This window comes from Chinchilla lanigera, unplaced genomic scaffold (genome assembly GCF_000276665.1).
Source record: "Chinchilla lanigera isolate Chin_1 unplaced genomic scaffold, ChiLan1.0 scaffold00087, whole genome shotgun sequence".
NCBI lineage: Eukaryota > Metazoa > Chordata > Mammalia > Rodentia > Chinchillidae > Chinchilla > Chinchilla lanigera.
Window position 1 is genome coordinate 3,782,422 of NW_004955488.1, and position 20,696 is coordinate 3,803,117.

At 37.5% G+C, this 20,696-nt stretch overlaps 1 pseudogene; it reads left to right on the forward strand.

The window, feature by feature from the left end:
* The first annotated feature begins 496 nt into the window (after positions 1 to 496).
* Positions 497 to 2,395, forward strand: LOC102023368 (annotated as a pseudogene).
* Positions 2,396 to 20,696: the final 18,301 nt, after the last annotated feature.

Below are 20,696 nucleotides of genomic sequence, written 5' to 3' on the forward strand. Positions count from 1 at the left end.
TATAAAAATCCTAAATAAACCAATATCAATCAATGAAATTGAAGATGTAGTTAAAAACCTACCAACAAAGAAAAGGCCAGGCCCTGATGGATTCACTGCTGAATTTTATAAGAAATTTAGAGAAGACCTAACACCATTACATCTCAAACTCTTTAATGACATTGAAAAGTAAACAACATTCCCAAATTCATTTCTGGAAGCATGTGTTACCCTGATACAAAACCAGAGAAGGACCTAACTAGGGAAGAGAATTACAGGCCAATCTCCCTAATGAACATAGATACAAAAATCCTCAATAAACCTGCATGCATGCTCCACCAAGACGCTGAGCCACAGCACCTGGGAGCCAGCGCAGGTGGCAGTGGTGATGGCAGCAGCAGCCACAGTCGAGGAAGTTTCTGCTTTGCAATCAACCCCATAGCAGCTATGCTGCAGGACAGTTTCCTCTGGATGCTCAGTGGGCTTTGCTTCTGCCCCACATCAACCCAGATGGATCATGAGGTTCCCCAAGCGTCAGGAGGGCCAGGGTTTCCCTGAGGTAGAAACAAGAGAAGATGAAGAACAAAATGTCAAGTTGATGGAAATTCTGGAATTCTTGGCTGCAGCTGCGTTATTTCAAGGCAAGAATTAAAGGCTTGTCACCTTTTGACAAGGTAGTAGAAGGAATGACATGGTGTATCACCACTTGTACCTTTGATATAGATGTTGATTTGGTCTTTTAGGAAAACTCTACAATAGGTAAAAAAAAAAAATAGCTCTAGCAGTAAAGATTGTCTCAGTCCTTCCAAAGATGAAATGTCCACATCAGCCAGAACCCCATCAGATCAAGGGATGGATTTTATTCACATATTTCCTTTTGTGCAGCGGCTGGTGAAACAAGCTACAGAAACACAAGAATAGATGGGTGACTACATCCATTCCTACTGTATATCCCACTTCTGGAAAACCTACAGTCTCCCTGAGGATGATGCCTTCATAAAGAGAAAAGACAAAGCCACCAAGACAGTGGTCAATCTCTCAGATGTTTACAAGCCACACTGGAAATACAAACACCAACAGGGGGCAGAGGAGCTGCTTGATGAAGAGTCTGGAATCCGTGCTACTCTTGGCATGCTACTCTTGGAATATGCAGGAGATACAGATTTAGCCAGCAGAACAAAACAGAGAAGGCTGAGAACAAGAAAGCACCATTTCCTGCAGGGCTGGGAGCTACAGAAAAAGCAGAGGTCCTTGAGGAAGATGAGCTTCAAGCAGCTGAAGAGCAGTGCATTCAGTCACTGATGACTATGATGACTGACATGGCAAATGAGGAGAGCTGTCTCACTGCAAGATATATGGTCCAGATCATGGGCCTCTGCTCTGAAATCAATCAGATTGTGTCTGAGTATGCAGAGACTCAGTCTAAGCTGTCAGCTGAAGAAAGTCCAGAAAAATTAGGAACCTTCCAGGTACACTGTCAGAAAATTATTTCCTTGAACAAGCAAATTCTACAGAAGACCAAACATCTGGAAGAGCTGCAAGCAAATCACACCAACCTTCAAGCCAGATATAATGAAACAAAGAAAACACTAACAGAGCTGAAGAGTTACAGTGAGAAACTGCTCAAAGAGTAAGTAGCCCTTGAGAGGATAGAATACAAAGCAAATCCAAGTATTTTGCAGAACTTGAGAGCACTTGTAGCCATGAATGAAAATCTGAAAATTCAGGAACAGGAGTTTAAAACACATTGCCAAGAAGGTGTGACACACCTGCAATAGGAAATTGAAAACCTGAAAGCTGAGAGAGCACCAGATGAAAAGACTCTTCCAGTGGAGGGCTGGATGATGTGCTGATCTCTATGATGACTCACAATGAAGACCCAGACAGGTGGGATAATATGGAGAAAGAGAAACTTTACAAGATCCACTTATTGCAGGTTCGAAGAAATCAAGAAATAGCAACTTTGCATCACAAGACTGATGAAGTGCCCAGCCAAACTGAGTTAATAAAGTATCAGAAGAGATTCATTGAACTCTACTGCCAGATTTCAGAACTGCATGAAGAAACCACGCACTTCTTCACTTTATATAAACCCTCGATGATAAAAAGGTTTATCTGGAAAAACAGATTAGTCTACTCAATTCAGTTCATGAGGATTTCTCACAAGACTTGGCCTCTTTTGCTGCCCTGAACCAGTTTTTACATCAGATGGAACAGATCATAGAAGGAGTTAAGCAAAGTAGGATGAAGATGCAGAAGAAGAAGCAAGAGAACAAAATGAGAAGAGACCAGTTGAACAAACAGTACTTGGAGCTGCTGGAAAAGCAGAGACTATACTTTAAGACTGTGAAAGAGTTCAGAGGAGGGCCTCAAGAATAAGCTACTGCTGTCCAAGGTGAAAGCAAAGGCTTCCTGAACATTCCCAGCCATTTCTGTATGTCACTGAATTTTTTTAAAATATCATGTATCAACTACAAGACATGAAATGGTTCTGAAAGTGACAGTAAAAAGGTGCAGGTGTATTAATTTCAACTCCCTGGATATTTTCTCTCTTCTGTTCGGTACCATTTCATTTCTCAGATGTGAGCTGTAGATGGAATCAGAAAATGTAAATGCTGGCTTGGATAACACCCTATTGTCCTGTGAGGAAATGAGGGGAGTACTTATTCTCTGTGTCCACTTAACTTTTATCTCTCCAGTAAGCTTGCACTTTTGCAAGTACCTGTATTTGTATAGACTCTCAATAAAGAATTATTTTGTCCAGCAAAAAAAAAAAAGAACATCAATAAGATACTGGTAAACAGAATGCAGCAAATTATCCAGAAGATTATACACCATGACCAAGTGGGATTCATCCCAGGAATTGAGGGATGGTTCAACATATGCAAATCAATAAATGTAATACACATATTAACAGAGCTAAGGGCAAAAATCATATGATCATCTAAACAGCAGAAAAAGCTTTGACAAAGGTGAGCACCCATTCATGATAAAACCACTACGGAAAATTGGAATAGATGGTCTTTATCTCAATGTGATAATATCCATCTGTGACAAACCAACAGCTAACATACTAAATGGACAAAAACTGAAAACTTTCTCTCTAAAATCAGGGACAAGACAAGGATGTCCACTGTTTCCACTCTTACTCAATATAGTCCTGTAAACTTTAGCCAGTGTAATTAGACAAGAGAAAGAAATAAAAGGAGTAAAATAGGAAAGGAAGAAATTAAATTATCATTATTTGCAGATGACATGATACACTACCACGAGACCCCCAAAATTCCACTGAAAACTACTAGATTTACTAAACAAAAGCAGAGCATAGCTGGATACAAAGTCAACACTCAAAAACCAACAGCCTTCCTGTTGCTGAGAGAGAAATTAGTTACACAACATCTTTCACAATAGCATCCAAAAAAATGAAATGCCTAATAGTCAATATAATGAAGGTTGTAAAAGACCTCTACATTGAAAGCTACAGTATTCTGAAAAAAGGAAACTGAAGTGGATATCAGAAAATGGAAATATGTTACTTGCTGTTGGGTAGGAAGAATCAATATAGTGAAGATAGCTATACTTCCAAAACTGATATACAGATTTAATGCAATTCTGATCAAAATTCCAATAGCATATCTAACAGAATTAGAGAAAACATGAAAATTACCATACTACCAAAGCTGTTATACAGATTTAATGTAATTCCAATCAAAATTCCAACAGCATAGCTCACAAAATTAGAGAAAATTTCGTGAACACATAAAATTCATTTGGAACCTGAAGAGACCTAGAATAGCAAGGCAATTCTGGTCAACAGGGGTTATCAAAATCCTTGGTTTGAAATTATACTATAATGCTTTGGTGATGAAAACAGTGTGGTAATGGCAAACAAACAGACCTGAAGGTCAGTGGAACAGATTAGAAGATGAAGAAACAACAACTCTAGGCATAATCAGCCACCTTATCTTTGACAAAGGAGCCAAACACATTCATTGAAAGAAAGATAACTTCTTTAATAAATAGGGCTGGAAAAACTGGCTCTGCACATGCTAAAGATTAAAATTGGAATTGTATCTTTCACCATGCACTAAAGTAAATTTGAAATGGATCAAAGATATAAATATTAAAGGGGAAACATTAAATCTGCTTGAAGATAGAATACAAAAAACTCTTGAAGACATTCGTGTAGGCAAAGTGTTTATGAATAAAACCCCAATCATAAAGGAACTATCATAAAGAATCAACAACTGAGATCTCATCTTATTAAAAAGCTTTTTTCACAGAAAGAGAAACAATGAACAGAGCTAAGAGACAACCCACAACTTGGGGGAAAATGCTTGCAGATGTCTCTCAGACAAAGGATAACTTTTGAGAATGTACAAAGAAGTAAAAAAAAATCCAACCTCCCAAATTTAAAGACCTAATCCCAATATGGGCATCTGAATTAAATATGCACTTCTCAGATGAAGAAATATAAACAGCAAATACATATACAAAAAAATGTTCAACATCACTAGTCGTTCAAGACATGCAAATTTAAACAACACTGAGATTCTATTTCTCCAGAAAGAATGGTTATTATCAAGAAATCAACTAATTACAAATGCTGGAGGGACTGTGGGGAAAAAGGAACCCTTTTCCACTGTTAGTGGGCATGTAGACTGGTGCAAGCACTGTGGAATCAGTGTGGAGATTCCTCCAAAAATAGGATTAGAGAACTATCTTGCTGCAAGCCACATGACCACCCTCCACCATCTTGCCCTGACTCCACCCACTCACTGCCACCCCCACCTGACTCCACTCACTCTTCACCATCTCCTACTTCATCCCAACATGAAATTGTATGCCCCCTTTGGGAACTGGCTGACCCTGAGGGTCTAGCTTGTATCCATGTTCCTTTTTCCCTCACTGACCTGTCCCAAATTAACCACAAGTTAGGTTCCTTCTCCACTGACACACAATCTTATATTAGAGAGTTTAAATTTATAACTAACTGTTATGATTTACATTTAAGGATGTGTATGTGATTCTAAACACCACTCTCACCTCTCAACAAATAACTTGATTATGGCAGATGGCTCCAGAGGAAGCTGATCATAGTCATCAAGCAAATACTACTGAAAATGACCCTGGGCCTGTTACAGTGACAGAACAGGACTAAGATTATCAACTAAGATTATCAAAATGGAGATGGGTCTGATAAAGTACATAAGATGACTAAATGTTTAACTGGGGACCTTAACAAAGTAGCCCATAAGGACAATAATTACAACAAGCTTTTAGAACAAGTACAAGAGGCTAATAAAAATTCAGCTGTGTTTCTACTAATGTAGACCCAGACTCTCCTGAAGGAACACTTGTTATTAATTCCTTCTTTATTTCCCAGTCTGCCCCTGACATTCTGGCAAAATTACAGAAGACTGAACTTGGCCCTCAAGCCCCACAGGGAGAGCTCCTTACATGGCCTTTTGTGTCTTTAACAATAGAGAACAAAACCAAAAGTAAGGACAAGAGGCATGAAAGAATAGGATTAGAAGTCCCATTTGACCCAGCTATTCCCCTTCTGGGTATCTTCTCAGAAGAATTGAAAACATTTTACCACAGTGATATATGTGCACCTATATTTATAGCAGCAAAATTTGTCATAGCTAATTCCTGGAAACAACCCATATGACCTTCAACTAAAGAATGGATAAAAAGATATCTTTTTATACAATGGAATACTACTCAGCCATAAAGAAGGATAAACTGGAGACTTTTAAATGAATGCAATTAGAGACCATACTCATAAGTGAAATAAAGCAGAGGTACATAAGTAAACATCATATTGTCTCCCTAGTGTGAGAAGATGAAAGAATAGATAAGATCCAAAACGTACAATAGATATTGTAAAATGGGAAGAAACTTGAAAAGAGAAGAGACACTGAGATGGGGGAATGGAGTAAAGAAGGAAGGGAAAAGTAATAAGAATATATGTATATATATACACACACATCTATATGATAGTTAAGATAGTTATACAGCTAATTTCTTTTAATTCATTGAAAAGAAAGCTTTTTGCTAATATTGTTGGGACAATTAAATGCTAATATCTTCTATTGTGAGTAATTTAAAGACAACAAAATGCAATTTATTAACTACCATTACCCTCCTGTTATTGTTTCCAAATTTTTTTCTCTTTAAAATAAAAAAAAGGTTTCTATGAGTTCTTTCTCTCATTTTTGCATTAATTGACAGATCTTTCAGAAAATAAAAATGTTGGTTGCTATATCAGATTAATGCTTACACCTAGTAATTGCTTGGAAAGAACATACAAATTTAGAAACACATAATAATGACCCCAAAACACCATTTAACACCTTTTTAAACACTTCACTACATGATTACAACTAGTTTTAATTCATATGATTTAAGTTTTCAACTATTAATATAATGTATTTTTTAGAGTCAGCACATGGTATAAATTTAATTTTCCAAATACTTGATTCTTATTTTGGAAGCATTCAATTATACTGCTAAAGTCATATACTGCTAAAGTCATATTCTCTTGCGTGTTTTCCATGCAAGGCACTGTGCCAGTGAGCTACATCTCCGGTCCTCTCTGAGTGTTTTTCAGAAGGATGCAAGTGGTTTGACACTACCTAGATATGCTCATCTCAGAACAAAACTTTATATTCATTGCTTCTTCCAAAAAACATTTTTTATCATGTAAATTAAAAAATAATCATGAAAATTTTTATGGTTCACATATGTCCTGAACCAAATCAAAATAGAAATGGTTTCAGGAATAAGAAACAGGGTAACAGTGGTTAAGAGATCCCCATTTGAAAAAATAAAGAATTAAAGTATGGTTAAATAAAACTTTAAATATTACAGTACTATTTCCTCATGTGTAGAATTTAAATATATTCATAGATAATTTGACAAATGTTATTCCTGCTATTGTCACGGGAAAAATATCCAAAAGTTTAACTTACAATGCTAACATTCTTCCTGAATCAAGATCTAATTATTCTTGTCCAAGTCTGGTTAAATTATCCTACACAAAGAGGGTATCTCTAAATGCAGCTTTTATATGTCACTAATAATTATTATATTCACACATGAGGACAGATTTATTTTGTAGATATTTATTGAAAAAAGAAATACTGCTTAAAAATACTGTTTGCACTTTTCAATATAATTTATTGAAAAAAAGACTGTTATGGTTTGTGTCTGGGTGTCCCCCCAAAGCCTCATGTGGCCATGGGGCAGGCTTTTAGAGTTGATTGATTATGGGTGTGAGAGCTACACCCACCCTGGGGTGGATAGTTTGCATATGTAAGGGAGAGGAAAAAGGTGCTTGAGGCTATTCCGGGCTTTTGTGGTTTTTGCTTTTGCTGTGTTCTGCTGCCAGGAGCTGTAGCCCTCTGCCATGTGCCACTCTGCCTTGTAATCTGCCAAGTATGGACTGAAACCTCCACAAACTATAAGCGAAATAAACCTTTCCTTCCTTAATTTTGGGCGTCAGATATTTTGTCCCAGCAATGAGAGAAAAGTAACCAAGACAAAGACAAAATAGTTTTTTTACTTGAAAAAACCAATTCAATACTATCTCATAAACAATACTTTTGAAAGGAGTTTATACATGTTCAGAATTTATTGATAATCAGATGCCAAAGTTTATGACATATATGTTGCTAGCTCTAGAAAATGATTTAATTCAAGTATTTTTCTATATCCAGACTTTATTTTGCACTTGTTAGAAACATATGAAGCCAAATAACCTTAGGTAATTAGATTTGAATGGGAAGAGTTAAACAATACCACAGAATGGATGTATAGCTACTAGTTTTGTATAACTTTACAGTGCTTACAATACTTGATAGTAAGCAGTCTTTAGTCTAAATTATATATATATATGTATGTATGGATTGGTGGCATAACTGTACTGCTGGTGTCTGATAGTTTGTTGAGGGTAACAGATAATGATTAAAAGTTTTTTTATATATTTTCACCAATTTTTCCTGTTTCTATCTGGTAATCTGAGCAATTTATGCGATGAAAACAATTTGTAGTATAACAACCATTGGTGAATTCCTACCATCCTGTCTAGTGAAACTATGCATTGTCCCTAATGTTCTTTTAAATTATTATTTTCTTATTCCCTTTAATGATTTGATCAATCTTCTACTCTTACATCTAGTAATCTGGGCAACTTCGTTGAAGATAGCAATATGTAATGTAAAAATCACTGTTAATCCCTATCATTTGGTTTGAAATCCCATATCATTTTTAATGACCATGCTTGTTTTGTTTGTATTTTGCTATTGTTCTTTTTTTTGTACTATTTTCTTTAAAATAAAAATTAAAAAAGAAATTCTAAGTGGACCACAGTTGCAGTGTTAGTTGTGTAATCAATCTTCCCTGCTCATTACTAACTCCAATATTTCAGATGAAATTTTTCCTTTGCCTTGACAACAGGAATCTTTCACGATCTTGGTGCCTCAGGACTTACCACCAAATCTTACAATATGCGTATAAAGAGCAGAGTTACCACTGATTTAGGTTCTTCTCATTTCCTTCACTATTTTGGCACTTCCCACTTAATGCTTAATCTTTAAAGTAATGATACAAACTAAGTAATATTATCCCAATAATTGCTTTTTAAAATACTGAGAATTGGTGTGAAGTGATTTTTCCCAAATTGACACAGTAATTAGGAAGCTGATTCAGAATTCAAACTTATATCTGTCTCATACTGCTTCACTAATGTGTTTTGGTTGTGTTTGCACAGTGCACCATGATAATCTCTTTGGAATTATTTCAAATCTCTTTTGAATTATTATACAGTAGATGTGTTATGGGCACGAAGGCTCAACAGACATTTAAAAAGGAGGCACTGATGACATTTTATTAGTTCTATGAATAGCTGTCTTATTTATATGACATCGATCTATCATTTTAATTAATTAATTACTTTCAAAGAAATTATGTTGCCTATCTCCTCAACTCAACAGATCAAAGCTCTGCGCAGTTTCAAGGCATTTGACCAAATTTCTATCTAGGTCTAGATAAGACAGGGTCACCATGGTGCTATCCCTGTCAGGGAAGGAAGTTACTCTCAGCTGTTCCCATGTAGGACCTATGGAGGAAGACAAATACTGTATGTATCTTATCAAGTAACTAAGGTCAAGGAAATATATTTTTGTTGAAATAATCAAATGCAATTAATTTTTAAAAACACTTCAGAGAAAAGGAGAATTCATTATTTGCTTTGGGAATTAAACAAAAGCAACAAAATAGAAATGGTTTCAGGAATAAGAAACAGTAATGGACTATCCAAACTTGACTTCTCATTTCAGCTCTGCCACCAGTTGGATGGATAAAATAGGACAGTTCCTCACTGATACCTGGCTAGTTTCCTGGTATTTTAATCTGAGGACCTTGGATTGAGGTGTCCACACCTCAGTGATTACTTGCTTGCTCAGTTGGTCTACTCTTATGAGTCATTCAGAGGCTCGGTACAAGTAGAAGCCTAGAAATCTTAGAGAATCAGAAGGGCGAGATGGGGTATGTATTTCAGTGAAAACACCACGTTGTACTGAAGATGAAACAATTTTAGGAAACACAAGAGTAAATTTGTTCTAGTGTTGCTTACACTTACAAAAATTCATAATGATATTTCATAATTCTGTGGCGAAGTATAGGATGGAAAGTGGCTAAATGGAATGATCTATCATTGTCAATATTTGTGCTTAATCTAGATTGTCTTTTAGTCTATACATTATTTTTTCTGAAATATAAAACTTAGCCTCTGTATATATTCTGTTCTTGGTAGAGACCCTGAATTGAGAACAGCATGAAGGATGAAACTTTGATTCCAGTGATGATAAAATTGCATGTGTGAACATGAATTTCCTTCTGTTCTATGGCTTTAGCTATTCAGGAGGCAACATTTGCCCAATGAGGATAATTAATTTCTTGTCTATAGGAAAACTAAATAAATTGATCTGGATCTGCATTTTCATAATTTAATGACAGATTAAAGTATTTCTAGTTCAGTTTGGCTCAAGAAATGTGCAGAGGGAAACAGGATTAACAAAAATCCCTTTCTCTTTCCTTATAAAGAAAACATGAAGATGCATTCAGAAAACTGATATGAAACTTCCAGCTTGTTTTTCCTTGCAGTCATTGAGTTATACCTTTATAGTTCATGTTCCAAGGATTAAAATGTCACCTGGGTGTTGTGCCTGCAACCTGTACAGCATCAACTTCATAATAATGCTGAGCAGGCTTGGGGATGTAGAGAAACGATTTCAGATGTTGACACTGAAAGATTCGATTAAGGAGGAAGCTATGTGGCTTTTAAAAAGAGGATTTGGGACGAAGTTATTTGCCAGTTTTTCCCTTGGAAGAAGCAAGAAAGATTATAGAGATAGGAAATCTGGCTGAGATTTAATTCCAATAATGAAATCAACCTACATAAGGAAATTCCTTCTCTATAAACTGGAACTGTGAAATTCTCTATAATATTCAAATTCAAGATACACACAGGAGTTTTGGTTGTTCAACTGCTCTCTAAATTCTTGAAATTTCAATTAAACATTTCATCTGTAAGCAATTATTTTGTTTGTGTGATTTGTTGCTGTTGAGCAAGAGGGTACTGTGATCACGCTGCTTCAGACTCCCGAGTAGTGGGATTGCAGGCATTCACCACCACATGAGGCTTCAGAAATATTTCCAGGTATTAATAAGTATGAAGAAAATAGCTCAAACTGAGAGAGACAGAGACAGAGACAGACAGAGAGAGAAAAGGAGAGAGAGAGAGAGGGAAACAGATCCAAAACATGTATTCACACTTCATAAAAAGAAAAGCAGTATGATGTGTTTTTTCAACCAATGGTGTCACCCTCATATAAGGGACCCTAGAGGGTGTTGTATATCACAGAAAACCCACTGCACTGCTGGCCTTTAGAGAAGAAATTGAAAATGCATGTGCAGCAGTCCCAGTGACCAAGGTTACCCAAGCAACTGTTTGCTGTACTAAGAAATGTCTGGAAGCTGATGCCCACCACTTTGAGCACCTCTTGTAATTGTAGTGGTCAAAAGCATCCTGTATTAAATTCATGATGTCTCAATAAATATAATATGAATGTATATTAACATATATTAAATTATGTTATTGTATTAAATTCATGATGTTACAATAAATTTGTATGTGTACATTTTTTGTGTTCGCTCCCTCTTTTTTATATAACATATGCACACATATAAATACTGTATATAATATATTCTGTTACAATATATGCACGCATAATACTGTATATTATATATGCTCTGTATTATAATATATATTACATATATTATATGTTATATAGTATATATTTTATGTATTATATATACACACATACACATGTATACACATATATAGTTCATTAAAAATAATGCAAGACAGTTACTTATAGCACTGGGAAATTAATATTGAGATAAGATTTTAACAGTATTAGAAATAGTGAAAGAAAGCCATATAACATGGATAAAATTAATGAAAAATTTCAAAGAAGTCATCATAACAAGAAGTCTGAAAATGATCCCCTGTGGCACATAATGCTAAAAGATAACAGAAGATAGAAAGAAGTATTACTCAGTTCCTATTTTGATTCCACCTTCCATCAATATGGAATGATTTCACCCTTGAAAATATGGACCAATGATGTTTTAAGAGTGAAATGATACAGAAGAAATCACAAAAATAATAAGGGAACCCTTAGGTACTTTCTTAGATTGAATGCTTTGGTCTAGAAAAATTGCATCGCAGTATACTTAAGGAAATATAAGTGTTCTTATGAATATATTGGAATATATTATTTCCAATAATCTCTGAAAAACCTTCTGAAAGAAGTGGCACAGACAAAAGACTGTAGGAGATCACAGATAATGGCACTATTTTAAAGGAGGAAAAAAACTGATTCATACAAGTAATAGTTTAATGAATTCAATATTGATCTCTACAAAATCTGGAGTAAATTATTGAATAAATGGTTTGTGAACTTGTAGAAAACAAATGGTTATAAATAGGAACCAGCCTAGATATACTGAGGAACAATATTGTTAATCTAAGAACTACAGCTGTTCCAAGAGGAGAATGTTACAAAAATAATGCATGTGCTGCTTATTACAAGGTATTTGGCATAATGTATTATATTCCTGGAGAGAAGAAAGCAAAGGATGGTGACTGGCTAAACAACATTCTGTCATAACTAACAGAACCTCAGTAAGTGATCTAGGGAGAAAAAATGTTTATCAGTTGCTGTCCAAAGACTGATACTATGACATAAGACAAAATCACTACCTTCTAGATATTTACATTTTAATGGAGAAAAGGTTCTACTTATGTGTTAATGACCTGGTCTTAGAGTCTCATCTAAAACTGACCTCTGACAGGAAAAGCACATGAAATATGCAGATGCCATAGATTATAGAATACCTAATTTTTAAATCATAGAATCTACCCAGATGTCAATAAATGAAAGGTACACCAGACTCCATACATTTTTTCAACATTTTTTTTTCCACTGAGAAAGGTAATTATATCAAGATGGGGAGACATTGTTTCTCTTCCCAGCAGGCCTGCTGTTCTATCATCACCTTGAATTTGGGGACTGCTTGACTAATACAATACCTTTAGATGGGACGCTATGCAAATTTCCAGATATAAGCCTTAGACACTGACACACCAAGTGCAGTTAGAAGATAAACCATCTTGAACATGGAGCCTTCAGATGCCACTTCACTGTCTCAGCCGACACAGCCAGGGGTCTGACCAGAGACCAGCCACTCCACCTCACAGCCCTCCCAGGAATCTGAGCATGAAGCAAAAACAAATGTTTGTTGTTATTTTAAACCCTTATGATCTGCTCTCTCTCTCTCAAATTTAACTTTGTAAATACATAAATAAACGAAAACATTTGAAATGGCTGCTATTTCAATATGAATCAGGACTAGGCATGATTAAAGATTGGGATTTTATTTTATGTATTAAAGAAGAAGCTGAGGTTCAAAACGTTTTCTGTCTGTTTGTAAAAGGACACATATTTTCCTTGAGGATAACTGAGTAGAGTTAGATTAACAGGGAATATTGAACAATAGGTTCAAGATTTTGGAGACAAAGATGGCAGTAAGGAGGGAAAGAATTTGATTAGGGATCTGTATGGATTGGAGTTGTTTTAGGGCTAAATTGTGCCCATCCCAACTCCCATCTGAAGAGGCAGAATGAGAGCAGCCTCCTACAAACCAGAGGCATTGCAACAGACCCAACAGACCTCTGGGCCCAGTGATCTTTGAGTGCCAGCTTCAGAACAAGGAGAATTTCTGTTGTTTCACCTTCCTTCCATCTCATCTATGAAATATTGTTTTGGCTATCCTAGGAAACCAATTCAAGGTAGAACATACAACACCTATCAAAGGATTAGTTGTGGAATGATACACACATACTCTCATGAATAATTAGGTAGACGGGTATCCTTTCCTTAAAAACTAGGGAAGCACAATTTAGGGAGGAGGTAACTAGGAGGTTTGCTTAGGTTTGAAGTTGTCACTTGAAAGAGTGGAGTTGGAATGCCTTAGGCTGTTCTGTATGGGAGATCCTGGTCCAAGCTCAGAAGACCAGAAGGCTGGCAGAAATCCTTCTAGTAAAGACCAGGCTTGGGGGGTTCCTGCTGGAAAGAAGGACTGCATTGGTTGTTGGAGTGCAGATGATGTGTGTTACAGCTTGGCAGAAAGTTGCTTGTGTTCAGAGACTGCCTGAGAATGAGATTAAGGGTGGTGGACTAATTAATCTCGCAGAAGAAAGTTCAAGGCAGTCGAATGTTGAGGTGTTGGCATGGCTATTGTTGGGGGGATTTTAGCCAGATCTATCTTGAGAATCAAGAGCACAGAGCCCAGCAGGATGATTTAAAATGTTGTCAGTTTGGCCAGAAGGGAAGCTTTGGGAAAGCTATGGACTGCAAAGGAGTCCATAGGAGGAGATTGTGATTGCTGAGAAGGAACAGGAGAATAGAAAAGATGGCTTGAGGACATCACAAGAAGCAGCAAGTCTCCAACCTTTGCAGCCTCAAAACTGCAAAAGTAAAAGACTTTGCTTTGAGGAGAAACCTGGAGAGCACCATGTTCCAGAATGGAAGCAAAATAGAGAATTTATTCCTTTGAACTGGATTCACAGTGCCCAGAAATCCAGCCACTTACCCTTACAGCCAAGAGAGATAGCCTGGCTACTGCTCCAGGGGTTAAAAGTTATGGGGTTAAAAAAAGGCTTCCACCTCAATTTCAGAAGGCCTGGAAGGCCAGATAGTTCACCCTTGACAGAGCAGTGTGTGAAGCTGTGAGTGAGAAGCCAAAGGTGCAGTGGAAGCCCCAGAAGTTTGGAGAAGCCAGGAATGTGGCTTGTCTAAGGAAAGCTGCAAGGAGGGAGCAAAATGGGCCTAAGAGAGAAGCTATGAGAGCTGTAACCACCAGAACTGCAGTAGGGGTGGAGCCATCCAAGCACCTTGGAGCTCACAATTTGCCACAGATTGCCTCAGATGCTGGACATGGAACTACAGGACTTAATATTTGCCTGCTGGATTTTGGGTTTGCTTTGGTCTCATTCCTTTGTATTCCCTTGAACTTTTCAACAATGCTGAAATTGTTAGGACTTTGGTGACTCCTGAAATCGATTAAATGCCTTTTGCATAAAGGGATGTATATGAGTCTTTGGGGGGCCAGGGACAGAATGTTGTATTTCTAATGTAATATAACGTTAATAGACTTCATACTGGTTCTTAAGGATTATTAAACCTGTGTTATAATGTTCAAGTTGTGAAATGGTAAGATAAAGCATGTCTTTGTATCTGGAAACTTGTGTAAAGAAATGTGTCTGTTTGCCAGGTTGATAAGGGGGTGGACTGCAATGGTTCATACACTGTCAACTTGAGAAGTTTGGGTGTTTAACTAAGCAGCTCAGCAGGGAGCCAAGGTCCTCACTTTGTAAACATTCTCATCCCCTGCAAGAGGAAGGCATGGTAATTGTGTGAATGTTACACCTACCCTGAGGGCAGGGCAGTCTGCTTACAATATAAGGGAGGAAAAGCGGCTTGTTACCCCACCTTTTGCTCTTGCTGCTTTTGCTGTCTTCTGCCACCTTGAACTGTGGCTCCTGTGTCCTGCCACCCTGCCTTGGAGCCAGCTGATTATGGACTGAAACTTCCACAAACTGTGAGCTAAATAAACCTTTCCTTCCCTAACTCTGAGCATTGGGTATTTTCTTTCAGCAAGCAGAGAAAAGTAACTAAGACAGCAACTCAAGGCTGTGTGGAGAATCCATCAGATAGGCGCTTAGTATCTATTATTGTGGAAGAAATTATCCCCAAAGTGAGCAGTTAGAAACAGCAAACAGAAATCCAGGAGATTAACTGGGTAGTTATGAATCAAAGGCTCTCTCAAAGCTGCAACAAAGATTTTTACCCACTGTGGTCCTCTCTTAAGACTTGTCCTAGGACCAGTTTTGAGCTTTTCAGGTGTCTGGTGACAGGCCTTAGAGGATCTTCCTCCAATCAAACTCAGACATGCCTGTTTACAGGACTCCTCACAGCACAGTGGCCACCTTACCTGAAAGCAAATGATGAGGAGCATGCATGATTAGAGGCACAGTCCTTTTATACCCTAAACTTGATTTGGGGCATAGGAGATCCAACCAAGGCCTTACAAATACTATTCAACTGGTCTATCATTGAGCAGCACCACTAATACTGTGGCTCATGAATGACATTTCATTGCTACTCTCATATTTAACAAAAGGAAGTGTTTGTATCTAGCCTCCATACAGGGGGAAAGGACCACACAAATAGGAGTTATTTACATTGGTCTTAAAGGCTTATTCCATAGGCCATAAGGAGAAAACTGAAAATAAGTGGAGAAATTTGTGACATCAGTGGATTTAAATTTCATGGAAAATTTGTTTCCATGTGGGTAGTTTTAATTGGAACATTAATTTTTTTTCATATTGGAGGTAATATAGGCATCAGCTATGACTTCTTTAATCAACAACCATAGGAAGATATGGTTGAACTGACATGAAGGATAACACAAAAACGGAAGTGAGCAGGTTGTACGTCAGATGAGCCATCTATGTGGATTCTGAAGTCAAGAGAAAGAAGACTAGAACTTGGGTACTGATATTGCCAATGACCCTACCTAAACAAGAGGGGGAAAAAGTATGTGCAAAGAGGATTCAATGTGACATAGTTGGAAGGGATGCCACATTGTCACACAAGAACAGGTTTTAGTCAATGCAGGGGTTAGAGAGAACGTTCTGTGAAGAGGTACAGTCTTATAGAAGAACGAGGAGATCCAGATGGCCAGAAGAAGAGAATCTGACAGGAGAGGAAACAGTGAGCATTACGAATGGCAAGGTAAAAAACTGAACAGTTAGAAAAATTCACCAACAGTGGGTGATCAATAGATTTTGGCCTCTAGTATTATAGTCAACCACCTCCAAAGTGCTTGTCCCAGTAGCTTTAGTTCTTGTCGTTCATGGCAAAGCAGGACCTGTCTAAGAAAATAACACATCAGAATAGAAGGAGAGTAAGAATGAAAAAGGCAGTCTGTACGTTAGTAGATGAAAGCACGGAAGGAAAGAAAAGGATTTTTAGAGCTATGAAAGGTTTTTAGAATTACCAAAGAAAATAATGTCCAGGATTTAAGTGGAACCGTTGTGACCATGATCTAGCCTAGGAATTTGTTGCACTTCTCTCACATTGCTTCTAATTCTTGTGAGATACTTTTCCTTATTTATATATTAGCAATATATATTACAGATACTATAACTGAAGCCCAGAGAGCCCACAGATTCTTGTGCCCCTGAGAGTTAAGTTCGTGAGTAAAAATACAAAGTTTTGATTTCTAGCAAATTGAACTCGTAATGATTAATGATAATAGTTTAAGTAATATAAATTTATACAAGAAAGATAAAATAATGGGAAGAATTTTGAGGTGAGTTTCTATTTCACTGAAAACACATATTTTGAATCCATATTGTCCAAGACGCTTCTATAACACACAAAATTTGTCCTACCCATGGCACTTTATCAGGGTCATAGATGAAGGCTGAGGAATTGATGGCCAAAAACTTACTGATTTAAACATTTTGTGTCATTAGATGGAGAAATAATGATGAAAACAAAACACTGATGCAAGTGGGCTTTTTGGACTGTATAATACACTGGTTGCATCTGGCACTGGACCAGGTTCCCCTTGACCTGACCTAGGACAACTATCTAGTTGCATGTCCATCTACCCTACTCTAGCCCTCTAGTTTTTAGTATTTAGTCATGTAAATTTTATTCTGGGGTGTCCAAGTAGATAATGAGCAATTTGTTTTTATACAGAATTGGTTCCTGAGATACTTCATTATCTATGATGACAGCAATAATAATGATGCTGGTAAAGGAGAACGGGATTTGTTTGGTTTATAGTAAATATACTGTGTTTTAACCATAAGGTAAGTACTTAGAACAATGTAGTCTTATGATATTTTGATCCTTTCATTAACAGAATGGATAATCAACATGTTGATTGTTGTAACCTGACCAAAGTGCCGCCATCCTGTTCTGTATGCGCCGTTTCCCCTCACCCTCCAGTCACCCATTGTACCCTCAAAACCTCCTACTAAAAATCCCCTGCTACAGTTCCCAGGCAATGCAAAACCACAAGAGCCAACTTGTTAACTTGACGTTCTTGTGAAAAACACTGGTTCTGAGAATTATAACCACCAAAAGTACCGAGCACCCTGCAAAGACAAGATCTGGGTATTGAATGTCCCCCGCTTTACCCTCTGCGGTTTTTCCCTTTATAAGCTCCTCGCTGCTTCTCCTCGGGGCGCAGCATTGCAGAGCCCATCTGTACTCTGTGCCCCTAGGTACCAGCTTAAATAAAGCGCCACTTTTTGCAAAGAGATGTCTCATTCTTTTTGGGGGTCCTTTTTCTTCGGTAGAGCATTGATTACAGTAAATAAGGTAATTAATTTTCATACTTCTGAAGATGTTACAGTAATTCTTTCTGAGTTAGTATTTTCTAGAAGCCCTTTCTTTGCAGAGTAAATACTGAAAACTGAACACAGAATAATCTACAAATCTGTGCTCATTAAAGCTTCAGTGAAAATTTAGAATGTTACAAAATTTAGAAAGTGGTACATTCTAAATTTGAAATGTGGTAATTGTGGTAATGTGATAATACCAAAAACCTGTAAAAGAAATGAGTGGGAAGAGAAAACATTGTCTAAAATTTACTAAACATGTTCCAGAAAAATATTATTATTTGAGTAAAAAAAGTTTGCAAAATATAGTAAGTTTTAAGCAATAATCCTGAAGGATGAGGTTATTCTCAATTATAGAAGTAAACTTAGCAGTCAAAAGTAATAGATGAAATAAATTGTACTTAGAAACTTCATCTTCTTTAAGTAATCATAATTAAAATGGATAAATAATAGAAGAGATAAATTTGGTACACTTTAACCTTCAATACCTGGACCAACTGAAAGTGTAATAACAGCAGATATTTGAATGCACTAACATGTCTCTCAACCACTCTGAAAGTCACCAAGGAAACATAAAAATTATTTATCCAATTAATGTGGCAGCTTTGGGGTAAAACACATTACTTTATCAGAGAGCTATAAAAGCAATGTAGTGAAATATCCGAAACATAGTGAAATAGCTCATACCGATGGAAATACATACATGCATATGATGTGTGTCCATTACCCGTGTAAGTACACTAGAAAATGAGGTAAGCATATATACGCATGTACACACATTGTGCTTGCACACAAACAGGCATGGACATAAATGTGTGGGGATTGACCCAGACTGAAAACTGTAATGTGAAGTAGTGATTTAAAAATATAAAAGGTATGAAATGGAGCAATGTCAATAGGGAGGAGAGGCCAGAGAGTCTGGGGCAGGCACACTGGTGTCCCCGTTTGCTGTTGAGTCACTGTGTTGGTGACGCTTTCTCACAGACTGTTGTCTGGACATGAAACGAAGTAGATCCTCCTTGGTTCACCTTTGGATTCTGCTGCTGCGTGGATCTAGAGACCAGATCATCCATGTATGACTTTTTGTGACTCTTGATTACGACTCCCTCAGGAAGTCAAAGGATCCTGGGGTTACTGGAGCTCGTGTCTTGCTTGGACTATTTATTACCTACAAATCATCTGCTATAAATACTTGTCAGCAGGCTTATCATCCGGCCGGTTCAGTCGCCCGCAATTTATGAAGGTTATAGGAAATGGTGTGAAGGGGATGGGCTCTGTTAGGGTGACTCTCTATTCTGACCCATGCCTTCATTGTTTCTGAATAGAAATGATCCAGGGAATGCGCTCCTCTCCATTTAGTATTCAATCTTTTAAACTGTCCCCTTCGGCTGTTATTCTTATGTCATTGCACCATGACTTTAAGAATTTCTAAGAAACGCAAAAATCACACTTGAAAGATATAATGACAAATCACTAAATGCGAATAAAAATCTATATAAACCTTAATTACCTGATTTCTTTCCTTTATAAGTGCAAACCATGCAAAACATTCACCTATTTTTAAAAAAATGCACATCTAGCATTAATCCTCTTTTCTGCTTTGGATGAAATATAGAACCCACCAAAAATGTCTTGCAAATATCACGACGACAAATCTCCGGAAAATGAAATAAATGAAATGCATTTCTCCTTTATATTGTTTAATTTTGTTTGTTTTGAAAAAAACAAAAAAACAAAAACGTGTTTTCAATTTTGCCCTGGACGCAGAAACCTTACACATTCCTTGAAATGAAAAAAAAAAAAATATTGTAACAAACCAAAAATGACACAAAACAAAAACGCCACCCAGGCTGCTCTGACTGGTGATTTGTTCCCGGGAACATAGTTGGAGCCTGCTGGAGGAATGATTAACTGTTTCCCTTACAGAGCTCCTTTGAAGACGCGTCCTGGAAGACAGCGCCTCGGAGAGAGTCATTCCATTAATATGTATTAAGAAGCAAAGACCCAATTTTAATATTTCAAACAACTCTGGTGAATCGGAGATCATCCGTACCTTCCTGTTTTCACTGGAACCCTCTTTTTAAAAAATCGTATTCTTGGCTACACGATCGCTCCAGGAGAGAGGAAAACAAGAGGAATAAAAGAAAAATGCAGAAGAGTAGAGAAAATGATGGAAAATTGCTTTATTCAACTTCACCTGCCGCCCAAGCCACTCACCCTTAGGAAGACTCCACGCTCTCAATGAATAACCCCAGGCTCCGCCCACTACATCAGTGCACTAGTTTAGCGCTTGTTTTGCAAACCACCAACAGCGTCTCCCTGTGCAGACACAATCGGGCGGCCAGTGACCTCTTGCTGGCGTCGTGTATTGGAAGCCAGTTCATCAAATCCTTCATCCGCCAACGATCCAGGAGGCTAAACAAACAAATAATAAGAAATAAGACGCCGGAAGGCGTGCGGGAACGTATCCTTTTCTCTCTCTCTGCTAGATGCAGTCCGCGGGCGTCTTCTCCCGCTTTTCCTCGTCCCACCCCCGCCCCCAAACTTGTTTCTAGGGGAACTTGGGAAAGAATCCGGTAGGACCTCAAAAGTTCCGTCCCCCACCGCGACCCCGCCGCCGGCCTCGCCGTCTCCGCCGCAGCCGCCCGCCGCGCAGCCCGAGCCC